The sequence below is a fragment of the Botryllus schlosseri genome, chromosome 6 (assembly GCF_051294905.1).
Source record: "Botryllus schlosseri isolate E-star chromosome 6, Bs_hap1, whole genome shotgun sequence".
Taxonomy (NCBI): Eukaryota; Metazoa; Chordata; class Ascidiacea; order Stolidobranchia; family Styelidae; genus Botryllus; species Botryllus schlosseri.
The window spans coordinates 7,090,022-7,103,999 of NC_137241.1; the positions used below are offsets into that span (position 1 = coordinate 7,090,022).

Consider the following 13,978-nt stretch of genomic DNA (forward strand, 5'->3'; position numbering starts at 1 on the left):
AGAGCGAGAATGGAAGACTCCCAGAAAGCTTACAAAAAGTGATAGACCCATGAACATTGCAATATTCATTGTCGTCGCCCAAATAGGCTGAAAATGCGATAAGCGCCAATATGTGAATGAAATAAGCGGTATTTGCATCAGGGCCGATACAGTCCATGACAGTAATTGAAATGAAAGCATCATCAGATTTAGTAAAAAAAATCAATGTAAATGGAATGGCATAGACCAGGGGTGGGCAAACTCTTTAGCTCGCGGGCCGCATTCAACATTTTGATCCATTCGCGGGCCGCACTATATAAAATTGGAATTATAAACCAGAACGCAATGTCGGTATTTGAATATATAGTGAGGATATGGAAAGAATGTATATGTTTATTTAAAACAAACCAGCCATTTATTTGATGATATCGTACACGCGTCAGAAACATTTTCGAGACTTCAGAAGCTGGCCAACCTCAATAACCAATTTTCGAAAAAGTCGGCTGTCCCGATCCTTAGAACAGGATGAGGATTTAAATCTGTGAGCAGTGATCTGTTTATAGATTCGCTGATTCTGCTTTTGGTTCAACTCCAGGACGCACAATGCTGACAGCGTCATAACAATGTTACCTTCAAATACTGTCCCACTAAAATATATAAAAAAATTTCAAGTCCAGCATGCACTAAAAGTAACAAACTTACTAAAGTGGCTAATGTAAAATTACACTCGTGATCCATAAGTCATTCCCGTTTTGACTTTCTGCGATGTTTAGCAGTTGAAACCTTTTAAAATGCGTGGGCCTTCAGGTCGGGCTATCGCGCCAGCAATGAAATAAAAATATACCAGGGGCCAGCAACCTTTCGTATGCAGCGTGCCAAAATGTCAAAAAATGTCACAATATTACCAACTGGCGTGTCAAAGCGCGGGAAATTTTCTCAAGATCAATAAAATCAACCTCAAAAGACTCTAGTTGATCTATTTACTAAATAATTTTGGGTCGCCAACGAGCTTTGTTCATTTAGACGACCAGACATATCAATATCGTAGCTTTTGGCCAACCAGCGACGGTCAATTTGGCCAAGCATTTATCGCCATCGATATTTTTGGCACCCCACTTTGCCCAGCCGTGTGTTGGCCGAAACTTGATGTCTTCATGTGTCGCGGGATCTCGGCACACCCGTGTCTCATAGATGTGTACTCGCTCGTTGTACGTCGCTACAATAAAGCATCCCAACGTTATCTGGCGGTATTTTCCAGAGCATCCAATGTCGGACAAAATCTTATGAATTCCTACCAGATTGTGTTATACAGAGGTCGGCGCGGATTTTCATGATCAAGCCTAGTCGGCGCATTTTCATGATCAAGTGTAGTAACAAATTCTCCACGGGTTTCGCTTATTGAACCCAACATATAAATATCCCCAAACTTAAAACAGTAAATCGCGCGGAGCGCGAATAAATTTTTGTAACTAATTCAACAAATGTCACATACATATTAAAATGTCCCTCTGGTGCAATCGCGACCCAAAATTATACCCTTTCGCGACCGTTTGTTTGGGTCGCGACCCATACTTTAAGAACCCATGTTTTAATATATCGTGTGCGTCATATCATTTGTCGTGCCATGAAAAATCATCTCGCATGCCGGGGTAGCCGACCCCTGAAATAAACTATAGTAATAATATAACATATAATTATCGTGGGGAAATATAATAAGAAAAAGTTTAATCGAGTCCCTGCAGTAATTAGATTTTTGGTACGCATTTTATCAATATTTTTAATAGGTTTCCTTAGCCTTTCGCGGGCCGCATAAAACGTAGTTTGCCCACCCCCGACATAGACAAATATTGGCCGGGTATTCCCTTTTTAGTCAAATTCAAATATATATGCATTTTGAACGCAAACCTAGAATTGCGACTCAGAGAAGAATAAGATATGTATACTATATATAAGGTGGTTTACAAACTTTTCTCAATCTTCTGGACCTCGCAGACTCTAAAGCTTCAAAACCAATGGTGAGGACCGGTGAACCTTCAAAAATCAAAATTAACTTCAAATTTAGTTACAGCAAATGTATGTACTTCAAATGAAATATTGGAAACTTCATTTGATGTTTCGTTTTTCAAATTAGATATTCATTCACGGCTTCGTTGAAGTTTAGGCAAGGCAAAGCTCGCGAAGTCATCTTAGAGATCATTAACTTGATTGTGGCTGTTTACTGTCGTTTGAAAGAAATGCGACTTCGATGATTACTATAGCGTAGCCTGTATTATTGTACTGCCGAGTCCGGAGTGTCGCTTAGTTGCATTTTCGGACTTTACCGAAGTTTGCTTAAACGTGTCCGTAGCTTTCACGTATAGCATGTGCAGAACGAGTACTATATACTTCTAACCAGTACTGTTACATTACAACACCATTTAAAAAACGTCTAAATTAATTTAAAATTTGATGTTTTATTACTCTGAATCTGTGTTTCTCAAACTTTTTTGAGCTGCCGCCCCCTTGGACAACGATTAAAGTGGCAGCGCCCCCGAAACCCTCCTCACCACGCCTGAATCACAAAACGAAATTTATTCTGCATTTACTACATCTAATAATGAGACGGATGAAGCTGGTGTTTTATTATCATCATCCTTATCATGTTGGGTTGGAGTTTTGATAAGAACTATCTCATTCTAAAATCTCCAGTGTCCACTTCCGCTACCGTCAAGTCGGTTTTCTCTGTGTGTCAGAAGCTTTATCATGGTGCTGAAAACACGTTTTATCGAATATGAGCGGGGAAGGGCAACGACGAAAAAGTCAACTCGACTCCAATGAAAGCATTTCTATTTGACTCAATTGTGTATCCAGAACGACTGATTACAGATGTGGAACTTTGGGTTCAACTCAAAATTGTTTTACACTGCAATGTAATCAGTGGAGCGATTTTTTTTGACATGTCAAAAAAAGTCAAAATTAGGTCAAAATTGTAGCGTTAGGTCAAAAAATGTCAAAATTGTTCAGAAAGATAAAACTTTATTTGCAACTTGCATTTCGTTGGCATGGTAGATTTTGCTCTGTCGGTGAACTTATCATTTGACATTTTACGGCTTGTTGCCTACTTTATAGGCCTACCGTTGTAGACGGCCCATTGTCTGCTCATTGTGAATCATAAACATTCAAATGAAACAAATAGGTTGACATGGTGTTATGCTCAACGTACCGCAATATCGCAACTGAAGCGAAATTGCTTGGTCATTGCATGGTTCTTATATCAAGAAGCGCATGATGAAAAATTGTGATGTAGACACCATTGCCAGAATGAGGCGATACGGTTTGTCACAGCAGTCTACGCACAACTTCAGTGTTGCCAGCCAACAACTGCTGCTGTTGAACGTTCTTTTTCCATCCTTGGCAAGCTACTTAGTAAGGACAGACACTTTGTACCCGAGAATGTAGGAAAGTATCTTTCGTTGTACTACAATTTTTTCTAATTATTTCTACCATAATGCGAAATGTAACTACTGGAATTCTTCATAGGGCCAGATTTCGCTAAAATAAATTTTTTTCATGTAAAAATTTGGTAATTTTTGAGGCAATTTATTTTCAGAACAAACTACTTCGTAAGGACAGACAGTTCCAACCAGAAATGAAGATAAGTAGTACAATTCTAACATTATGAGAGAAAACACCTAATTTACATACGTTAGGTCAAATTTGGTCAAAATTAAGATTTTTAAGGTCAAAAAATGTCAAAGTTGTTAAGATAAAAAAAATCGCCCTAGTAATCAGCCCCTCAATCATTTCCTGCTCGGAAACTGCACACAATGGACTGATTGTCCCGTTAGGAATTTTTAATTGGAATGTATCCTGGAATCAAATCATTATATCCTCGTGGAATTACCGAGATGATTGATTTATGTTACTCCATCACAATCGGGTATTCAAGCTGGATCGGTAGCTCATGCAAGCTTGAGAATTGAAAGAGTTCACATGTCGAAAAATTTCGGTGAAATATCACGGACTTATCACTGATTCCGGACAGTGCCATTTTAATCAAGTTTCATCATTACTAAGAACAGATGTATTCTATACTCATAAATTTTGGAAAATAACCCCGTCAAGTAGAAGCGATATCGTTTCTCGCAACCATAACGCTGTGTCGAAGGGCACGGTTGCAGCACTGGGGAAAATCCACGATCGTTTGAAACAGAGAACAAAATCACGCAAGACAGTTTCTCATAAAAAGCTATCAAACCTTGCGACGCGATTTTGAGCGGTCCGCGAACATAGAACTTGAAAACTTCTTTTGAATGTTATTCTGTTGACTTAAATCATACGCTGTGTAAACTGAACTGGACGTTCGTTCACTATTGTGGTGATTCAGTACCTTTGACCACTAGATGGCGTTTATGCTGATTGTTTTCTGATTGCCTTTACGTCGCGACTATTAAGTTCATCCTGTTCTAGTTGGGTGCGGCATTGTTTCTGTTCGTTGTATCTGCGTTAACTCCGTTTTATTGCCGTGTTATATTCAGATACACTAGCTTACTTTTATGTTAATAAAAGCCTAAGAACCGATCGTATTGAGTTCTATCGAAGGTACAACAATTTTATTAACATAAATGGTCATCTCAACATGGCGTTCTCTCAAGAAAAGTACATACGTGTGCCAGTTTTGGATGTGATGCCTAGCTCGGCTGACTCACAGAAGATATTTAATCATTGGGAGAAGATGTTGGGAAAATTCTTAGTTGCCGCGCAGGCTTCCGCTTCAAACTCAACGGCTCCCAATCGATCGGATTCTGACCCTCCAGCTGAAGTGACTATGGATAAATTGGCTATTCTATACGGATATATATCACCGGATGTGTTCGCTCTTGTAGAAAACCACGCTACGTATGAATCCGCTCTAGAGACGCTATGCAATCTCTACCAGAAAAAGAAGAACTTGATCTACTCCAGACACCTCTTGGCAACCTCTCGTCAGGATCAAGGAGAAAGCGTAACGGATTTTTCGCTAAAATTGCTAACTCTCGCTAAAGATTGCATGTTCGCTGCTGTAAATTCCGACGAGCATCAAAAGGAAGCAGTTCGCGACGCCTTGATTGCTGGCTTACGTTCGCCTACTATTCGTCTTAGATTATTGGAGCACGATGATATGACATTAGACAAAGCGGTTCAGATAGCCGAATCTCTCGAGCGAGCTCAGCAATTTTCGTCTTCATACGAGCCCATATCCATGCCCGTCCCTGCCGCCGTGAGTGCTGTGGGATCAGAACAGACGACTAATAGCGATCAAGTCAAAATAACGCCGGAGGGGACCGGCGAAGTTGCACTCGTCACGAAAGCGTACAAGAATTGCCAATATTGCGGCCGTCAACACTACCCTCTGCGCAAGGTCTGTCCCGCGAAAAACGCCGATTGCTATAAATGTGGATATAAAGGCCATTTCGGTAAGGTATGCAAAAGTGGCACTCAAAATCGGAAGATTGCTGCGCCAGCGTTTTATTCTGATGAAGCCTCTCATTTGGCATCTCTAGTCGCCGGTGGAGCTGGTGCCGTGACGTTTAATTCCGCCGAAGTGGCGGATCTCGCTTCCCTGTTGATTGGAGTACCGAAATCACTCAAATACTCGGCTATCATCATCAATATAGCAGGATTGACTATAGAGGCGCTGGTCGACTCGGGGGCTTACGAATGCTAAATTATCGGTGTGGAAACTCGAATTGAGCGCCTTCAAGTATGAAATAATTCATCGCCCTGGTACTGAGAATGTTGTCCCGGATACATTTTCTCGTGTATGCTGCTCTTTGTCAAACTCAGGCTTGTCCCTCCATCAGATGCACGAAGCTCTTGCTCATCCCGGGGTACGACGGTTGCATCATTTTATTAGAGCGAAAAACTTGCCTTTCTCTATAGATGAAGTCAGAAAGATCTGCGCTAACTGCAGAATATGCTCGGAAATCAAACCGCGATTCTATAAATCCAACGTCCATCACCGTCTCATCAAATCGACTAGGCCGTGGGAGAGAATAAGTATTGATTTCAAAGGCCCTGTCGAAGGATCTCGAAAGTATCTGCTCGTAATTGTTGACGAATACAGCAGATTTCCATTTGCCTATCCATGCCGAGATATGACTTCCGCTACGGTTGTTAATTGTCTCACTGATCTATTTTCCTTGTTCGGTCTACCCGAATATGTTCACAGCGATCGTTCAAATTCGTTCTTATCAAAGGAAGTAACGACGTTTCTTACCCGTAAAGGCATAGCTACGAGCAAAACTACACCGTACCATCCCACTGGAAACTCTCAATGTGAGCGTTTGAATCAAACTCTCTGGAGATCGGTAAAAATGCTCTTGGCTTCACGAAAGTTACCTGAAAGTTCATGGGAAACTGTATTGCCAGATGCCCTTCACTCTATCCGTTCGCTTTTGTGTACTACTACTAATTCGTGCCCGCACGACAGATTTTTCAATTTCAGTAGGAGAAGTATGATGGGGGAATCGGTTCCAGATTGGATACTCCAAGGGGGCTCCGTATTGCTGAGGAACTTCGCAAGGAGGAGTAAAAGTGATCCGCTCGGAATCGAAGTCGATTTGCTCGAAGCTAACTCCAAATATGCCTTGATCCGGCATCCATCCGGGGTAGAATCGACGGTCTCTGTCAAGGACCTCGCACCTTATCCATCCTCTACCGAGCAGTCTCCACTCGATGACGGGGCTGTCGAACCGGACCAGTCAGCGGTAAACGACTCGTCTCTGGCTGAACCTACGGCTGATGTTACCAACAACGATGATTCTTCGGAAACTTCGCAAGAAGTTGTCATTGATCCTCCACCTTTGAGAAGATCAAGTAGAATCAGACGTGCGCCTGAACGATATGGACAATCCTCTAAATAATGACTTTTCTTTTAATAGTGGGGGAGATTGTGGTGATTCAGTACCTTTGACCACTAGATGGCGTTTATGCTGATTGTTTTCTGATTGCCTTTACGCCGCGACTATTAAGTTCATCCTGTTCTAGTTGGGTGCGGCATTGTTTCTGTTCGTTGTATCTGCGTTAACTCCGTTTTATTGCCGTGTTATATTCAGATACACTAGCTTACTTTTATGTTAATAAAAGCCTAAGAACCGATCGTATTGAGTTCTATCGAAGGGTACAACAACTATGAAGCCTGTTCTTTTTATTTGCGGCGATTGCATAGCCGACGTACGTCGTACGAGTACTCCAGATTAAAAATGAAGCCGATGTATCAAAGTGTGTTTCCATATAGTTCAAAACCTTTTTATTGCCATCGTCACATTTACACGCTCTGTGCTTCAAATTGTTTTGATACGTTTCCAAATCCCTAATTTGTAAAACAAGTGAATCAGAGCTCGTGATTACCAGTCATTATCACCCATAAATGATGAACCGCGGCGGGCATGTCAAAAATAGAAAGGTGAGGGCCACTAAGTGTTGGTTTAGGCTGGAGTCAGGGGTGAACCCGTCCTTCAAGTTTGTGGAGAGGAGGTCACCGTGGAACATAATTTATGTCGGTATTATGACATAAAAAAAACGAAGAGCATACTTCAACACAAGGCTATTTCACCAAGCTACACACTGTTCGGGAGGCAGCGACTGAGACACATTGAATATAGTAGTATCCTAAATGCATTTTAATGCCTTAACACAAAAATGTGTCCGTGGGTTAAATAGAGTTTTGAATGTATCATGTTTATATTTGCATTGAATTATGACGGTGAATAAATAATATTTGTTGGTAACTAACAGTCGCTATCTCATTTCTTAATATCAATACGTCCACTGAGCAGGATGTATTAACAATGTAATTCACTGCTTTCAATTCAGAAATACAATTAATACGCTGCAGAATATGGTTAAAGTTTCTGACTCGGCCCTCCAACGTATTTTCTGTCTTTAATTTCGTTCGCGGGGGAAAATAATTGCCCACCCCTGCCCTAGGGTGTACTATAGTTTTGAAAGAGTGTACCACTCAGAGGGGGTGTACGGGGGTGTACCAGATCCGCATTAAAATAGACCAATGACTATCACAATAACTAGGCGAATTTATGCTTCAGAAGATGTTGACTGGGTGTTAATATCAGCTCTCAGCTGTACGTTGCCGCTTGTAAATTACATTCCTTTTGTGATGTCAGAAACAAATGATTCTCATCATTTAAACGTTGGGAATGGACTGAGCGGCTCCTTTTCGAGTAGAGCTGAATGGAGTTGACATGTTGTTGTTTGTGGTATTTATGGCGTTTGTCAACTACAATGGTTATTTACACCATGCAGGTCGATTTTCTTTATTTTGATACAGTAGCTGCCGACTAGTTGCCCGCGGCCCACTTCTAAACGCTTACGCCAGGGGTTGGCAACCCCGGCGCGCGTGCCATTTGTGGCACGCGATATGATTTGTCATGGCACGCCGAATGATTTGACGCACACGGCATATTTTATCCGTGTTTGTTACAAAACATGTAACATGAGTTTTCAAAATACAAAAAAACACTATTATTCATGAAAATTTTTATCGTGATTCGCGAGATTTACCGAGACCTAGCTTCTTGATTGTATATACGCAGGCCGTGTTATTTTTGGCATTTCAGGAGACAGATGCCAAAACTGCCAAAAATAAAAATTTGAAAATGCCAAAAATAAGCAATTTTTGGCATATGCCAAAAATAACACGGCCTGTCAAATAGTGTATTTCGTTCATGGTGTTGTGTTAACAGGACCGCGTTACAAGCGAGAAGAGCGTTTGTGAAAGGCAGGTTTCTTAATCTGGGTCCAGCCCACCCATTGGGGGTGAAAGCATGGTGTCCGAAATGGTGTGGACACAGCGAGATTGAACGGCTGACTGCATTTGGTTTACGTCATACTTTCCATTTGTCCAAAGGCAATTTTACGACCATTTTTGATCGGCTTGTCGAGCGCTAAATTTGATAAAACGGGTATCAATGAGAAGCTGCCGCAGTACTGATTATTAAAATATAAACTATGTTCTGCTCATGGAACTGGAACCCCCAAAATCAACCACGATTTTTCCATTGTGATCGAGTTGAACATTGTGACGCAACGAACTGTCTGGCTATTTCTGAGCTGCTTATAGTCTCGTTTTGCCAGACAGTCTTGTTACGTCAATGTTCTTAAACAAGCTAACCTTCCCAGGACTCTTCCATGCGAGTTGGTAATATTAAAGCCAACTGAAGTGACAAAAGTCCTCCGAAAATATATCGGTAGACTGAAGCAGAAATGATAGTCGGGCTACAAAATAAAATGTGTTGAGAGACAACACAGTAAACTCCTGGAAAAGGATCGGGAAGAAAATTCTTTCCGCGATGAGATCGATGGGACTGGCGAAGTGATCGCTTTTCATGATGCATGGATGCCGGTTCGGCCTTCCAAAGATTTTGAAGCTCTGAAAACCTTTTGTGGATGACTGGCAACATTCTTTCCCTCAACGGCTACTGTTGAAGCCGATATTTCCCAGATTCGGTGGGCGAGAAATGTATTTAGGAGAAACTTGGCTGACCTGAGTTTGGAAGCACTGTTACAGTGCAAATGATTTCAGTCTATTCAACAGCTGTAACAATCAGATGTTTGAGCGTGTTTGTTAGGCTTTTCTTTCTTTTTTTTGCTTATAGACACCGATTCCGATGGATACTGCACATTTTGTGGTTTCGTTCGATATAATCAACCTATGAAATCGTTAGGTTTTTTCTTCTTCTTATTGTTTGGTGGCACTGATTATACCTGGATGCTGCACATTTTGTGGTGTCTTTTGACAAACTAGCCCAAATAAAGCGTTTTTGTGACTAATTCGAGGCTGAAACTATCTATTTAGAGGACGATGCCAAAACTGCCAAACATAAAAATCGAAAAATGCCAAAAATAAGTTATTTTTGGCAGTTTTGGCATATGCCAAAAATAACACGGCCTGTATATACGGCAACCAAATATCGTAGGCAATCGTTTGAATGCTTTTAGTGAAGGGGTGTGCATTGTGCAGCCTGTATGAGCGCGACGATTTCACGAACCAGCATTTCGACGCTGCGTGCGCTGTCAAAATGATTGGCGGCGACAAGACCTTGAAATAAAAGTACCGTCGCATGTTTGCCAAAACGTTTGACATTAGTATGTCCACTATCCAGGCGCCGAAATGACCGGGGCCGAATAGTCCAGCTCCCGCAGCGTGAGCCGCACGTATCAAATGAGACACACAGCGGAAAATAAATGAGTCCCATGTCGAAACGCGAATTTGGAATCGTGTTCGTCTCACGAAAGGATATAAATATATATATATATATATTGTTTTAGTTTCGTCTGATACGTGTAAGCGATTCCAATATATCTGGAGCAACGACAACCTTTACCGCTTTGCAGTGATCTTTGGAGCTTTGCAGAAATTCTAGTATCCGACCAAACTACTTGTGACATAAAACCGACTTGTAGGGGTGGGCACATTTCTCATCATCAGACCATATCAGCGAAACATCTTTCATGCGCCAGTCACTCATTGGCTATGGTACCAAACACAGTGGACTTGGAAACGAATAAAGCAACCACAGAAAGTTGGTTAATACGTGACTGAAATTAAATGATGCAAAGATTACGTAGCCTACATTAGGCGATAGGCCTAGCAAGGTAGCGACCAAAATTTATACCCTTCGCGACAAATACACTCAGAATCACTGATGTAACCGATGCTGTTGTCAGCTGAAGATAAGCGGTTAGTCGGATTCCTTGCTTGAAACACTAAATATGAAAAAAGTTAAAAATGTTTGGCACGCCAATTTGTAATATTTTAAACATTTTTTGATATTTTTGCACTTAGGTAGGTAAGTTGACATGTGTTCAGCTTGCGATAGTATATCTGTCTATAATGATTCTTGGGGAAACCGCCGCGAGAGCTCAGACTTATATTGAATTGGTACTTCCTGCGAGATGCTTATAAATAGCGAAGTGTAGCCTGCAGATTTGCTGGGGCGTGGCCAGGAGATCTCGGGGATCGAGTTTGAGAACCACTGTGCTAGATGGTGGTCCGGTAACCACGAGCGCTGATTGGTATTTAGTATTTCCAATTCGTTGCAGCCTCGTTCATCCATATTTCAACAGGCCAGAGTTAGCCAACCTGCAGACGTATACGGTCACATACAGCCGTTAAACAATAATTATGTGGACCTCTACACATGATTAAATTGGCGAGTGTTGGCGGCCGTCAATATGCAATTTGAATTAACGAATTGGTTCCCAAATTTTTAAGATATTTTGATTAAACTTGAATATTTTATTCATGATTTGCGCGATTCAGGGTGACTTGGTTTTTTCGCTTTTCATATAATAGTCACAGTGTAACCTGAGCCCCACCGTACAAATGCGAACCGCATAGGAAAATGATGCACCTCAAAAAGAAATACCAATGATATATATATTATTGAAAATACCAAGTGGGAATCGTGTGCGTGTCACCAATGAAGGTATTCCTCTTACGTTTGAGCGACCGTATATATGCTATATATGGAATCGAGGTACGGCCGTGAATAGCAAAAAGGTTGAATACACCTTACTATACGGAATCAGTGTATTATGTAGTCGGGGGTATTCAAGATTCGAGTAGCCGTTAATAAGGTGTACCGCGAAGAAAAAGGGCTGAAGAGCACTGGCCTACACTACACGCATGAAGCACACTCACAACTCGCATTCGCCGAGAAATTTTTTTAAAGCAGATTTCATGCGTTATGATGTCATAGTAGCAAAAAGTATATGAGTCGCTCAAAATATGATAATGAAATGAACAGAAAAGCAGAGAGTCTTTCCAGTTCCAGTTGTTTTCATACCATTGCTATATCCAATTGCAAGCATTTGTAGTGGTATCTTTGCAACGGACAGTAATCAAAAACTTATTGTCAAGGAAAAGAACCTCTTCTGGTGTCAGATATCCCACGCAGCTAAAGTTCATGCGTGCACGGCGCTAAAACTAACATGTCCAGCTCATTTCGATGCCACAACACTGTATGAAATCCACGGTTTCGCACGAGTAAATCATTTGTGACGTCATAATGCAGCTTGAATCCACAACTTGGCATACATTTTCTCTAGGTAGGCGTTGTTTCTCGTTGCAAGCGTCCGAGATAGAAAGGTCTCTTTCCTTTTTCGGTTGACTCGCGTATCTTGAGACCACCATGAGCGACACTAAAATCAAGGACTCTCCGCCGATCGCTGCGAAGCTTCGCGGCCCCGGCCCTGGACGCTACCGGCTTCCGTCCACGTGCGGATTCAAGGGCCACGACTTCACCCGCGATATGAAGCCTGCTTATTCGTTCGGGAAAAGACTCGGAACGTCGTTCATTTCCACCAACAAGTTTAGTCCTGGCCCGGTATATTTCATTGATACGCGATACACGAGGCACGGACCGGACGGGACGCCACATTATTCGATTTTGGGGCGGCCAAAAGATCAAAACATGTTCAAGACACCTGGACCTGGGAATTACCAAAACGAGAGGGTGCACCCGCAAGGCGAAAGAAACGCCCCCAAGTACTCGATGGGCTCAAGAACTCGCTACAGAGCATGTGATTCGTTTCCGGCGCCCAACAGCTACTCACTACCCCAGCTGTTAGGCAGTAAAGTGATCAACAAGGTCTCAAGTGCCAGTTACTCTATGACCGCTAGGTCAATAACTGGTAGTTTTGTGGAAGATTTAGCCAAAACGCCGGGACCCGCACTGTATAGCGTTGCCGAGAAAAACACCAAACGCAGGCAGGCGCCGTGCTACTCGATGCTGGCCAGAAGATACATGCCTGGGGACAAAACGACCAAACCAGGCCCGGGGGCATACCACCCTGAAACAGTTTCTTATAACAGGCCGCGGGCCCCGCAATTTTCGATGGGGATCCGACATTCTGAGTTTGTGACGCCTTTTGTGAATGAACCCAGTGAAGAGTAATAAATCAGGTCACAAATCATATTATGCGTGCCTTGTTTGGATGCTGTGTGGTGCTACCATGGAGAACCCTTCTGCATATAATTAATCTATATGTTTAGTAAATTTGTAAATCACGTTGAATTTAAGATTAACGTTTCCTATGTAACTTTAGCCTAAACGTGAATAATAACACTTGTCAACACATATTTTTAGGCAGACAAAGTAAGGGTGGTTTTGGGGGTTCTGAAGGGCACTGATTCCGAATGAGATCTTGGTTTTTTCAAATTGGCTCTTGTTTTGGAGATAATCGACAGGGCTATTTTGACCAAAATCTCCCATTTTCGCTGTAATGGCTATAGATAGAAAATCGGCTCAGTCGTAGGCCCTATACCAGGGGTCGCCAACTCAAAATAGGTCGCGGGCCACTTTTCCAAATTCCTGGAGGCCGCGGGCCGCATGACATCAATATCGATATAAAAGTAGGCAACGCAGTTCAACAACCACGTCTGATAACTCTACGTTATTACAACGCTGTGCTTTCTAACATAGGCGACGGTTATAGTCACCACAAAAGAACTAATATTTTATTGAACAAACACAAATACAACAATAAGTATCATGATCATCAATGTCATTATATTTTGGACTATGAGCTGTACACGATACCTGACAATGACAACACTCTTTAGCCGCAAAAACAGGGGTGGCCAACATTTTTGTAATTCACGGCCGCATTTCGCGTACTCATGTAGCCTGCGGTCGCATACCGGTGGCTAGTCGTGATAAACTAGCTGGGGTCAAATACCCACGTTATCATGTTCATGTCCATTGCCGGTACACTCCGAACTAATCTATATGCACATATCGGCTTACTATGCGCACCAAATCGTTAGTAGTTATGTTGTAAAGAGCCACAGAGAACCAATCTGTAGTCGCGCGAAGCGCGAAAAATTTTTCATGTTCATGAGTGAATTTCGTCAATAAATATTGGTATAGTTTCACATATTACTATAAAATATTTATCCTTTCTCGGCCAATGTGATCAGATTCCCAGATACAGCTGATGCAGGGGGTATCTGTGA

General features: G+C 41.9%; 1 pseudogene; it reads left to right on the forward strand.

The window, feature by feature from the left end:
* The first annotated feature begins 12,062 nt into the window (after positions 1-12,062).
* On the forward strand, positions 12,063-12,938 carry LOC145441376 (ciliary microtubule associated protein 1A pseudogene; annotated as a pseudogene).
* The last annotated feature ends 1,040 nt before the right edge of the window (positions 12,939-13,978 follow it).